Source organism: Mustela nivalis (genome assembly GCF_964662115.1).
Source record: "Mustela nivalis genome assembly, chromosome: 2".
NCBI classification, from domain to species: domain Eukaryota; kingdom Metazoa; phylum Chordata; class Mammalia; order Carnivora; family Mustelidae; genus Mustela; species Mustela nivalis.
In genome coordinates this window covers 58,089,207-58,101,804 of record NC_139021.1, presented here as the reverse complement: position 1 = coordinate 58,101,804, position 12,598 = coordinate 58,089,207, and the positions used below count along the sequence as shown (strand labels likewise).

General features: G+C 39.7%; 1 pseudogene across 1 annotated transcript; it reads left to right on the top strand.

Moving 5' to 3' along the window:
- Positions 1-10,088: 10,088 nt before the first annotated feature.
- LOC309860430 (ER membrane protein complex subunit 10 pseudogene) lies at positions 10,089-11,917 on the top strand (annotated as a pseudogene). The gene has a single exon. The product of its transcript is annotated as an ER membrane protein complex subunit 10 pseudogene (transcript).
- Positions 11,918-12,598: the final 681 nt, after the last annotated feature.

Genomic DNA, 12,598 nt, shown 5'->3' with positions numbered 1-12,598 from the left:
CTTGATGAGCCTGTGCCAGTGGGGAGGCATAAAGGCAAGGGTAAACTGACATCTGGGCTATGTTTAGAGAAGAGATTGGCATAAATCCTATAATGGAGTGCTGGATTTTGTGATACCAGTCACTTGTGCTATCAGTATTTAGAGAAGATATTCAGGGCTGGTGGTGTTGCAAAGATTCATGGAGAAAGTACAGAGGTATATACATGAGGAATGTGCTCTTGGCTCCTCTTTGGCATTTCTACTTATCTCTCTTCCCTGTTTTTATATCTGGGTTTAATATTCATATCATTACAGAATTATGAAATCATAAAAAACTTAGAGATTATGTAGTTTCAGATAAGGAAACAAATTAAGTGCATTATTATAGCTAACTTCTGTAGGCACATAGTGAAAAGTATTGATCATTTGGTGGTCAATAATATGATAATATAGGGGCACCTGGGTGGCTCAGTTGATTAAGCATCTGACTCTTGATCTCAGCTCTGGTCTTGACCTCAGGGTTGTGAGTTCAAGGTCTTCAGTGGACTCTATGTTGGGCATGGAGCCTACTTAAAAAATGTGATAATTATATGTTAATAATAATGTATTTATTGATCAATAATTACAAAAATTTATTGTTGATTGGTGGTTTCAGTCCAATAAATAATCAGTTTCTTAAATATTTTCTGTCCCAAAAGATGTGAGGAATGATGAAGTCATGTATGTCTTGCATTCATGGGCTTGCCTGGTAAACACCTGTAACACTTTCATTTGATCATATCAAAACTTTCTGTTTCCCACCAGCCTGACCCAAATCCCATACTGTAACTCAAAATCACTGGAGGTGTCAGCAGGAAACCAATGGCACTCTGCAACTGACTAATTTAAGGAGAGTTTAAAAAGAGGATTATTTACAAAGATATGTGCAAGATTTAAGGAAGCCAATGGAGGATAGTATATCCCAGAGGGTGACAACAGGGGGGCTATTTCCACCTTCATTCTGGAGAAGCAACAGGAAGGGATGGTTTCTAGAACATTGGGAGGATAGTTACATGGAGACCTGACCTGGCAGTGTCTGTTGTCTCTGGTACAAGTACATAGGTAACCTGTGGTATCTGATAGGGAAGGAGCTCTGGGAAAAGCACCCAACCTCAATCTCCACACCCATGATCTGTCAAGGTCTCCCCTGGTGAATCCCAACCTGATTTGGAAGCAATGGTCTTATTAATTTAGTTCATCAGCTCAGCCTCTCAAGCTCAGAGAAGGATAAACATTGGAGGTCAAACAAGAAGCCCAGTATACCTTCTCTTGATACAAAGATACTATTCTGAAAAGACTAAGACTTCTTAAGTTTTGCTATTTTAAATTCTTTCCTTAACTCTTTGGATATTTATCTGTCCTTTTCTCTTTTATTCTTATCTCATAGGAAGTGCCTTTTTTTGTTTGTTTTTTTGAAAACTAAAAGAATTCCCTTCATCTCACCTCTACTCCCTCTGACATAGTATGGGAAATGGGAGGGTAAATAGTTGCTGCAGAAATTTTCAGTGTTCTTCCAGGAAGTCCTAACACTCAAAAAAGCATGCCAGAATGTAAAACAGATATCATTACTGGGACAAATTTGGATATATTCTGACTTATCTAAATAGCAAATCATCAGCACACTTTAGTATTCTCACTCTTATCTTAACAAATTATCTGTGGTGCTCATCACAAGTAATTGTGACACAAGATTGAGACTGGTGGCCCCTAGCAGTGATTCAGAGGAGAGTGGTAATTTGAGGAGACCTGCATTTTAGAGCAGTTTCTGGCCATGATAGGATGGATTAAAGATCAGTAAATTAGAGGGGTGCCTGGGTGGCTCAGTCAGTTAAGTGTCCAACTCTTGGTTTTGGCTCGGGTCATGATCTCAGGATCATGGGATTGAGCCCTGGGTCTGCTTGTCCTTCTTTTGTTTCTCTCTTTCTCTCTCTCATAAATAAATAAAATCTTAAAAAAAAAAAAAAAGATCAGTGAGTTCACTTTAGGTCATCCAGGTGAAGGTCATGGCAGTGGGGGTGAAGTGAGGGGCCAAGTATAGAGATTTCGAAGAGGTACAAGGGTAGACCTAAGGGAGTGAAGGATGGGAATGGGTGCAGGATGACTCCTGGGCTTTTAGGTTGGGTGGCTGAGTGGGCACTGTGTTAATTAGTTATCAGCAAGATAGTTGGATGCTTTGAGCTGCAAGGAACAAAGAGCCCAACTGATAGTGGCTTCAGCCAGCATTTCCCCGCCTGTGTGCCTAGGGACAATAGTGTGCAGCAGGTTGGTTGCAGGTGCTCTGACATATTGATCTCCTTAGACCCTGGGGCAACCAGATAAGAGCCTGGGATGGCCTGCACCCCCTGGGAGCTGCCCATGAACATCCTCATCTGCTTACCCCAGTGTGTCATATAAATACCACTTTTTAAAAAAATATGTGCTGTAAAATGAAAAAGTTCACTTGGCTTAAACAATAAACCATATAAATTCTGGTTGAATTTAGGTCTAAGATTGATTAATTTAGTAGCAAAACACAGTTGTCAGGAACCTAGATGATCTCCATCTTTACGTTCTGCCTTCTTCTTCACCCTGTCAGCTTTCATTTTCATGCTTGTTCCAGATGGTTCCTGGGTATAGGTCAGCTGTTTCCTGTCCCTCAAATTGGGCTTTTCTGATGTTCTTCATGATTGGATTCAGGTAATGAATTTTAGTAGGAATGTACCTGCCCCCCTCTACCCCCCCAGTGAAAGGAAATTTTCCTCAGAAGCTCCCCATGAAACTGCCTTATGTCTCCTTGGCCAGAACTTAGTCACACATCCACTGCCAGACCAGTCCTGGCAAAGGGGAATGAGATCACCATGACTGCTTGCCAAACCAAATGTGTGGTTACATCTTCTTCATCTAGGGCTTGGAAGCCAGGGTACCCTCTACATTCTCATTCTCCCACCTTAAAGCCCTTCAATGCTTTCCCATTTGCCAAGCCAAAATTTTTGGTCTGACAGCTGTGTTACTGAAATCTTTTCTGTCACCTTTAATCATACTCTGTGTTCTAATCATGATGAGATTATTTTCCCTTCTTTTTTTTTTTTTTCAATTTTGATGAAACTTATTTTTTTATTTATTTGGTATTGGTGTCTTTTTTTTTCTTTTTCTTTTTAATTGAGGTACAGCTGACATGTTAGTTTCAGGTGTACAATATAGTTATTCAGCAATTATATGCATTACAAAACACTTATCACAGTAAGTGTGCCATCTGTCACCACCAAAGTTATTATAGTATTATTTGCTATATTCCCTATGCTGTCCTTTTCATCCTCGTGACTTATTTATTTCATAATTGGAAATTAAAGTTTTTATCTAAATTCCAGTTAGTTAGCATACAGTGTAATAATAGTTTCAGGTGTACAATTTAGTGCCTCAGCACTTCCATACAACACATGGTGCTAACCCAACACATACACTGCTTAGTCCCCGTCATCTACTTAACCCATTCCCTCACCCACCTTCCCTGTGGTAACTATCAGCTTGCTCTCTGTATAACTGGAAATTTGTATCTCTTAATCCCCTTCACATATTTTGCCTTTCCTCCCATTTATTGTCCTCTGGCAACCACTAGTTTGTTCTCTGTATTTGAGTCTGTTTCTCTTTTTGTTGTTGTTTTTGTTTGTTCATCTGCTTTTTTAGATTTCACATATAAGTGAAATCATATGGCATTTGTCTTTCTCTGTCTGACTTATTTCAATTGGCATAATACCCTCTAAGTCCATCTGTGTTGTCATGAATGGCAAGTTTTTTTTTTTTATGGCTGAGTAATGTTCCTGTGTGTGTGTGTGTGTGTGTGTGTATGTGTGTGTGCGCGCGCATGCGCGTACGTGTGTGGTGCATGTGTGTGATCTCTCAATGGGCAGCGTTTGCTTCCATATCTTGGCTATTGTAAACAATGCTGCAACAAACATAAGAGTGCATGCATCTTTTCAAGGCGTGTTTTGTTTTCCTTGGGTAAATGCTCAGAAGTGGAATTACCGGCCTATGTTGTATCTTTAGTTTTCGAGGAATAGCTGTACTATTTTCCATCGTGGCTACACAAAGTTTTGTTCCCAACAGTGCACAAAGTTTCTCTTTTCCTTACATCCTTTTCAACATGTGTTGTTTTTTTGTTTTTTCAATCCTAGATGTTCTAACTGGTGTGAAGTGATAGCTCATTGTGGTTTTGATTTGCTTTTTTCTGATGATTATGGTGTTGAACACCTCTTCATTTCTGACCATCTGCATGTCTCCCCTGGAAAATGTATATTCAAGTCTTCTGCCCATTTCAAAATCAGATTGTTTGTTTGTTTGTTTGTTTGGTGTTGAACTCACGGTTGCTTGAATTCTTTATATATTTCAGATATTAACCCCTCATCTGATATGCCATTTGTGAGTATCTTCTCCCATTTAGCAGGTTGTGTTTTCATTTTGTTGATGGTTTCCTTCATTGTGCAAAAGCTTTTTAGTTTAATGTAGTCATGTAGTGTATTTTTGCTTTTGTTTCTCTTGCCTGGGAAGGCATATCCAGAAAAATATTGCTAAGGTTGATGTCCAAGAGATTATTGCCCTACGTTTTCTTTTGGGAGTCTTATGGTTTCAGGTTTAACATTTAGGTCTTTAATTCATTTTGAGTTTAGTTTTGTGTATGGTGTAAGAGTGGTCCAGTTTCATTCCTTTACATGGAGCCGTCCAGATTTCCCAGCACCACTTATTGAAGAGACTGTCTTTTCCTCACTGCATATTTTGTTTCCTCTGTCATAGATTAACTGACCATATGAATATGGGTATATATCTGGGCTCGTAATTCTATTCCATTGATTTATGTATCTATTTTTGTGCCAGCCTACTATTTTGATTACTATAGCTTTGTAGGATAGTTTGAAATCTGGGATTTTGATACCTCCTGCTTTGTTCTTTTTATTAAGATGGCTTTGTCTATTCAGGGTCTTTGGTATTTCAGAATTTTTTGTGCTACTTCTTTGAAAAATATTACTGTTATATTGACAAGGATTACACTGCATCTGTAGATTGCTTTGGAGAGTATTAATAATATTAATTCTTCCAATCCATAGTATGGTATGTTTTCTTTCTTTCTTTTTTTTTTTAAAGATTGTATTTATTTATTTGACAGACAGAGATCACAAGTAGGCAGAGAGGCAGGCAGAGAGAGAGAGAGAGAGGAGGAAGCAGGCTCCCTGCTGAGCAGAGAGCCCGATGTGGGACTCGATCCCAGGACCCTGAGATCATGACCTGAGCCGAAGGCAGCGGCTTAATCCACTGAGCCACCCAGGCACCCAGTATGGTATGTTTTCATTTGTGTTTTCAATTTCCTTCATTCATCTCTTATACTTCTCAGAGTATAGGTCTTTTACCTCTTTCACCACACTTTTAAACCTTTGGTTAAATTTATTCCTAGGTATTTTATTCTTTTTGATGTAATTGTAAATGGGATTGTTTTCTTAATTTCCCTGTTATTTCATTAGTACTGCATAGAAATAAAATGGATTTCTATAAGTTGATTTTGTATCCTGCAACTTTACTAAATTAATTTATTGGTTCTAATACTTATTTTGATAGAATCTTTATGAATATATATATATATATATATATATACATGTATATATGTATATATATTTACATATATAGTGGCATGTCATCTGCAAATAGTGACAATTTTACTTCTTCTTTACCTTTTGGATGTTTTTGATTTCTTTTTCTTGTCTATTTGCTATGCCTAGGACTACCAGTACTATGTTGAATAAAAGTGGTGAGACTAGGTACCTTGTCTGGTTCCCGCTCTTAGGGAAAATACTTTGAGTTTCTCACCATTGAATATGATGTTAGCTGTGGTTTTATCATATATACTGAAGTATGTTCCCTCTATATCCACTTTGTTGAGCATTTTTATCATGAATTGGTGTTGAATTTTGTCAAATGCTTTTCCTGCATGTTTGAGATAATCATATAACTGTCATCTTTCATTTTGTTTATGTTATGTATCACATTGATTTATTCATGTATTTTTTTTTTTTTTATTTGAGAGAGAGAGAGAGCATGAGAGGAAAGAGGTCAGCGGGAGAAGCAGACTCCCTGCTGAGCAGGGAGCCTGATGTGGGACTCGATTCCCAGACTTCAGGATCATGACCTGAGCGGAAGGCAGTCGCTCAACCAACTGAGCCATATAGGCGCCCCTGATTTATTCATGTATTTTAAACCACCCTTGCATCCCTGGAATAAATTTCACTTGATCATAGTGAATTATCCCTTTAATGTATTTTTTTATTTGATTTGCTAATATTTTGTTGTAATTTTTTTTGCATCTATGTTCATCAGGGATACTGGTCTATAATTTTCTTTTTTTTGGAGTTTTTATCTGGTTTGGGTTTCAGGGTAAGGTTGGTTTCATAGAATGAACTTGGAAGCATTTCTTTCTGTTTTACTTCTCTGGAATAGTTTGAGGACGGATATTAATTATTCTTTAAATATTTGGTAGGATTCACCGATGAATCCCTCCGGTCCTGGATTTTTGTTTGGAGTTTTATTGGTTACTGATATAACTTAATTACTAATTATTTGTGTTTTTTTTTTCAGGTTTTCTATTTTTTTTTTTTCTGATTCAGCCTTGGGAGATTTTATGTTTTTATGAATTAACCCATTTTTTCTAGTTTTTCCAATTTTTTGGCATATTTTTCATGGTGGTTTCTTATAATCTTTTATATTTCTATATTTTCAGTTGAAACTTCTTTTTGATTTTTTATTTTATTTGTTTGAATACTCCTTTTTTTCTTTTTCTTTTGATGATTTTATTTATTTATTTGTCAGAGAGAGAGAGAGAGCGCACAGGCAGGGGGAGTGTCAGGCAGAGGGAGAACCAGGCTCCCTGCTGAGAAAGGAGTACCATACAAGGGTCAATCCTAGGACCCTGGGGTCATGACCTGAGCCAAAGGCAGATGGTTAACTGACAGAGCCACTCAGGCATCCTAAGTACTCTCTCTTTCTTGATGAGTCTGGCTAAAGGCTTATAAATTTTGTTTATCTTTTCAAAGAACTGTGTCTTAGTCTCATTTCATTGATCTTTTCTATTTTTCTTTTTTCTTTACTTTTTTTTTTTTTGGTCTCCATTTCATTTATTTCCACTCTAACCTTTATTATTTCCATGGGTCTCCTAACTTCAGGCATTTTTTTGTTCTTATTTTTCTAGTTCCTTTAAGGTGTAAGGTTAGATTGTTTGAGATTTTTCTAGTTTTTTGAGGTAAGCCTGTATTGCTATCAACTTCCCTCACAGAACGGCTTTTGCTGTTTTTTTGAACTGCTGTGTTTCCCTTTTCATTTGTCTCCATGTATTTTTTAATTTCTTCATTGACCCACTGGTTGTTTAGTAACATGTTATTTAGTGTCTACGTGCTTGTGCTTCTTCTAGTTGTTTTTTTTTTCTTTTTATAATTGATTTCCAGTTTTACACTGTCATGGTCAGAAAAGATACTTGATTTCAATATTCTTGAATTTATTGAGACTTGTTTTGTGGACTAACACGTGATGTATCTTGGAGAAGGTTCTGTGTGTACTTGAAAAGAATGTGTATTCTGCTGTTTTAGGGTGTTCTGTATATATCTGTTAAGTCCACTGGTCTAACATGTCATTTAAAGCCACCCCTATATTACTGATTTTCTTTATGGATGATCTATCCATTGTTGTAAGTTGCATCTTAAAGTCTGTTACTATTATTGTGTTACTATCAGTTTCTCTATGTCTGTTAATACTTGCTTTATATATTTAGATGCATCTATGTTGGGTGCATGGGAATTTATTATGTCTTCTTGTCAGATTGATCTGTTTATCATTATGTGATGACATTTCTTGTCTCTTGTTACAGTATTTGTTTTAAATTCTGTTTAATCTAATATGAGTATTGTTAATCTAGCTTTTGGATTTTTTTTTTTACAGTTTTATTTGAATGGAATATATTTTCCCATCCCTTCACATTTGGTCTGTAAATGTCTTTAGGTCTGAAGTGATTCTCTTGTAGGCAGCATATAGATGGGCCTTGGTTTTTGTTTTTGTTTTCATTTATTGTATTTTATTTTCATATGGCCAACTACCCTGCATGAACAGACAAGCTTTTCTAATATCAACTTTTGGTGGTAGACAAATTTGTTTTTTCCCTTTTTCAAAAAAGATTTATTGAGGTATGATTGATATTTTAAAATTATGTATTTATTATATACATCTAGAAGAGTTTGCACATAACACATATCCACGGCCAAGGTGGTAAGTATATCCATATGTGGATAGCCATAGTGATGGCCAAGGCAGTAAGCATGTCCATCACCTAAAAGAGTTTCCTGTGTTCTTTTTTATTTGTTTGTTTGTATTTTCTTCATAGGAACACTTAACATGGTATCTGTCTTCTGACATATTTTAAAGTCTACAATATCACATTGTTAACTATAGGTGCTTTGTTGTACAATAAGATTTCTAGAAATAGATGGGTCTTGTTTTTTATCCAGGTTTTCACTCTGTCTTTTGATTGGAGTATTTAGTACATTTGCATTTATAGTAATTATTAATAAGTATATACTTATTACCATATTGTTACTTATTTTCTGGTTGTCTTTGAAGTTCTTGTCTTCCTTCCTTTTTTTTCTTCTTCTCTTGCTCTCTTCCCTTGTGGTTTAATGGCTTTCTTTGTGTTATGATTGAATTTCTTTATTTTTTGTGTATTGATTATAAGTTTTTGGTTTGCAGTTACTATGGGGTTCATATGTAACATCCTATGACTATAGTGGTTTATATTGAGTTGATTGTTGTTTGAATACATTATAAAAGCATTAAAGTTTTACTTTCTCATCCCATTTTTTGCATATGATGTCAATTTTATATTTTTAAATTTTGTGTATCCCTTGACTAATTTTTCTATATATAATTAACTATTTTGTGTTTTTGTCTCCTCATTAGCTATGTAAATTATTGTATTACCTTTATTATGAGTTTAGTTTACCAGTAAAAATTTTACCTTTCATAATTTTCTTATTTTTAGTTAAAAAAAAGTTAGTTACTTTTAGCATTTTTTTTCAATTTAAAGAATTCCCTTTAACATTTCTTGTAAGTCTGGCTTAGTGGTGATGAACTCTAACTTTGTTTGGGAAATCTTACCTGTCCTTCAACTCTGAATGACACTCTTACTAGATAGATTATTCCTCTTTGTAGGTTTTCCTTCCAGCACTTTGAATATATCATGCCACTTTCTTCTGACCTGTGAACTTTCTGCTGAAAAACCAGCTGATAGCCTTCTCGGGTTTCCCTTGTATGTAACTGTTCTTCTCTTGCCACTTTTAAGAGTCTCTTTAATTTTTGTCATTTATATGATAAGTGTATCGGAGTGGACCTTCTTGGGTTCATCTTCTTGGGACTCTCTGTGTTTTCTGGACCTGAGTATCTGTTTACTTCTTTAGGTTAGGGACATTTTTAGATATTATTCCTTCAAGTGAGTTTTCTGCCCCTCCCCATCCCCCTAGCTCTCTTTCCTCTTTCTGGGACCTCTATAATGTAAATCCTACCTCATTTTTTTTTTTTTTTATTTGACAGACAGAGATCACAAGTAGGCAGAGAGGCAGGCAGAGAGAGAGGAAGGAAAGCAGACTCCCTGCTGAGCAGAGAGCCCGATGCGGGGCTCGATCCCAGGACCCTGGGATCATGACCCGAGCCGAAAGCAGAGGCTTTAACCCACTGAGCCACCCAGGCGCCCCAAATCCTACCTCATTTAAGAGGTCCCTAAACCTATCCTCATTTTTTATTTTTTTTCTTTTTGTTGTTTTGTGTAATAATTTTCCATTATCCTGTCCTCCAGATGGCTGATCTGTTCTTGTCTGTTCTCTATTATACTGCTGAATCCTCTAATATATTTTTCTTATCAGTTACTGTATTCATCCGTCTGATTGGTTATTTTTTTAGATATTCTGTTTCTTTGTTGAAGTTCTCACTGAGTTCACCCACTCTTTTCTCAAGTTTGGTGAATATTTTTATCATTACCTTGAACTCTTTATTAAGAATATTGTTTACCTGATGGGAAGCGGTCAGAATGGCGGCGGTCGGTATGGTGGCTGCTCGCCTCCTCCTGCTATTGCTGATGGCAGCAGCAGTCCCCAGCCAGGCCTGGGGCAGTGGCTGCCTATCCGGAGCCGCTCTGCAGGGGGCCAGAGCAGAAGGTCGAGAGAGTGAGGGCTGTGGCACGGTGGGGCTGCTGCTGGAGCACTCATTCGAGATCGATGATAGTACCCACTTTCAGAAGCAGGGCTCACTGCTCTGGAACCAGCAGGATGGCACTTTGTCCCTGTCACAGCGGCAGCTCAATGAGGAGGAGCGGGGCCGGCTCCGGGATGTGGCGGCCCTGAACGGCTTATACCGGGTCCGGGTCCCTCAGCGCCCTGGGGCCCCTGATGGCTCAGAAGCTGGCAGCTATGTCTCCTCTTTCGTCCCCGTGTACTCCCTGGTGGAGTTGCATCTCTCGGACCAGCTGACGCTGCACGTGGACGTGGCTGGCAATGTGGTGGGCGTGTCAGTGGTGACGCACCCCGGAGGCTGCTGGGGTCATGAAGTGGAAGATGTAGACCTGGAACTGTTCAACACGTCTGTGCAGCTGCAGCCACCGGCCACCGCCCCAGGTCCCGAGACCGCGGCCTTCACTGAGCACCTGGAGATGGAGCAGGCCCAGAAGGCCAAGAACCCGCAGGAACAGAAGTCCTTCTTCGCCAAATATTGGATGTACATCATTACCGTCGTCCTGTTCCTCATGATGTCAGGAGCACCAGATGCCGGGGGCCAGGGAGGGGGCGGCGGCGGGGGTGGTGGCGGGGCCAGTGGCCGCTGAGGGTGGGGGGCATCCCCGCCCGCCTGGTCTTCTTTCATGCAGGCAACCCCCTCCCGCCAGAGTGCTCTTGTCCTTGATCATCCCAAGAAAGATTTGCTAGCTCCCCCTGTCCCCATCCCGTGATGGTAGGGGGATACTCCTCCCAGGAGTCCTTTCCCTCTAGGCGGACAGGTGGCCAGATTCTGGCGTACCCTGCCTTCCCCTGTGATCCTTCCATAACCCCAAAGGCTTCCTTTTGGCCACAGCATGGAGCTCGAGCTCTTGGTCCAGCTCTGACCCTATGTTTTCCCCCCTTCCCCTGAGCCTTGTAGTTTGGGAACATGCTGAGTTCTCTCCAGCCTCTGTGCCTTTGTTCGTGGTCTCCTCGCCCTGCCTGTCCCAGGCCTGGCTAGAGGGTCCCCCTAACTAGTCTGACTGGATTGGGCCACACACTTTCCACCTGTCTGCCCTTCAGGGGCCTGGCACAGAGCAGGTGTGGGCTGGCTATGGGCGTTCCTTGGCCCCATTCCAGCAACCCTGCCTTGGGACCCCGCTTCTGCCTTTATCTGCCCATGGCTCCAAGCAGGAGTTGGGGTGTCCTGCCCTGTCTGGATGCCAGGCCTCCCACAGGCTTTGGGGCGTGCAGAAATGTTTAAAGTAAAAACAAAGTAATGTCTGGTAGAGTTGAGAGCCGATGATGTAAATAGAATCCCTTCCCCAGCCTGGAATGTCTTCCCTGGGACAGGCCACCAGGAGAGGACTGCTGGCCTTTCCTGCCGATCTATTTAAAAAATACCAACAATCTATTGAAATACATCAATGTTTCGAAAAGGTATGACTTCCAGCAACCTAATGCAACCGTTGATTTGGTTGCAGGGAAGTCCTTATGTACAGGCTTTATTGAATTCCGCTCTTTGCTCTGTGTATTATCCAGAAACACACAGAAATGGCTGTCACGGTCGCTGAAATGTCTGTGTAATGCTTTGTGGTGTTGTATGGCAGTTTATTAAACTGTTCCCCAAATGTTCAAAAAAAAAAAAAAAAGAATATTGTTTATCTCTCTTTTGTTTAGCTCTTTTTTTCTGTGATTTTGTCTTATACTTTCATTTAGGAGATATTCATCTGTCTCCTCATTTCATCGTACATTTTGTGTTTGTTTCTTTGTGTTAGGTAGATCAGCTATGTCTGCTGAAAGTAGTGGCATTGTGTAGATGTCCTGTAGTGCCCCTGGTAATGCAAACCCCTTGGTCACCAGAACCAGGTGCTCCAAGAGTGTCCCCTTTGTGTGATGTATATATGTTCTCATTGTGGGTGGGTTGTTATTACTGTGGATACACTGGTGTGCAAGACTGCTTCCTGTGTGGCTGGCTGTAAGGCCCAGTTGCAGCTACTGTGGGCATGCTGGTGAGCAGGGTTTGCTTTTTATGCTTTTTATGCTTCTGACTTAGGGTCCTGCCTATACCTGCCTGGCGTATAGATATGGTCTGCTTGTAATTAGCCTCTGTGATTGCTATAGTTGTACTGGTGGGCAGGGTTTGTTCCCTTCCTCTCCAGGGCAGGAGTCACTTTGGTTTTTGTCTGTTTGTTTGTTTTGCTTTGTTTTTAAAGATTTTATTTATTTATATGACAGAGAGAGAGTGAGAGAGAGCACAAGTAGGGGGAGTGGCAGGTGAAGGGAGAAGGAGAAAAAGGCTCCTCATGGAGCAGGGAGCCCCATGAGGGGCTCGA